This window comes from Paracoccidioides brasiliensis, assembly GCF_000150735.1.
Source record: "Paracoccidioides brasiliensis Pb18 unplaced genomic scaffold supercont2.6, whole genome shotgun sequence".
NCBI lineage: Eukaryota > Fungi > Ascomycota > Eurotiomycetes > Onygenales > Ajellomycetaceae > Paracoccidioides > Paracoccidioides brasiliensis.
The window spans coordinates 617,097-618,122 of record NW_011371363.1 but is presented as its reverse complement, the minus strand read 5'-3'; positions in this window follow the sequence as shown (position 1 = coordinate 618,122).

Sequence of the window (1,026 nt, the reverse complement as noted above, 5' to 3'; positions counted from 1 at the left end):
TTGTTTTTACATATTCATCCTTCTTCATCTACACCTTCAAGATCTGAGGCGTCTCCAGAGCCAGAGTGCCGACAAGCGTCGTACAGTCCACGGGTTCCTACAGAGACTGTATGAAAGCTCGTGCAGGGTCCCCCGTCCAAACCGCACCGGAAGGCTAAGAGCTTAGTCAAGGAGAGAGAGTGTTCAACAGACTGGCTCGGGCGTGGCTGGAATTAGCTGTTGACCACCAAGCTTCTTCCAAGCTTTTGGTCCCAGCGGTCCGAGAGTCTGGGATGGGGGAGTGGATATTGGATATTGGAGGATTGAATAGTTGCCACTGGCAACGTTCGTAGTTTGGCTCGTAGGTTCAGCTGGTTGTTTGATTCTGGGTGATCGCCCGTCTATTGTGTTTCTTGCATCCATCAGATACCATATCATGCTTGAGCATCCCCATATTATTCCAATCCAAACCGTGCTGTACATGCACTCTGCAGGAGCACCCACTTCGTTTGTGCGCGGGGTCGGCGCGGAGGGGATTTCGAGAGAGCTCCCTCACCCCCAAACAATTGAAATTCGAGCATTATTGGGGGGGGGGGGAACCCTTTGAGAGGCCGCCACTGAGAGACCTGAAGCCAATTTGCACTCGAAATGCCCCAAACAATGGCCAAGACACTAATAGCAATCGACTGGACCAACAGCGCAGCCAGGACTCACGCTAGAGATGCAGTTGGACGAGCTAGTTTGAGCCCGAGGGAGCGATGGCAGCTGACGGGTGACGGGGGAATCCCTCAATGTTCCCCCTCAGGTAATATCTGCGACGGCCGTCCAATCAGCTAGGTCGACGGGATGAGCAAAAGCAAGCCGGGTGTCTGGTCCGGGCTGCAGCAGTAGTCTGTGCTAAATCTATCCACTGAAGCCCGGGAAGAATGGTGCATTGTTTTGGGGGGGGGGGGGGGGGGGAAGAATGGGTCTGTTGTTGCTGTTGCTGTTGGGGGGGGGGGGGAAAAAAATAGTTAATGTGGGAACTTTTTTTTAAAAAAAAAAAAA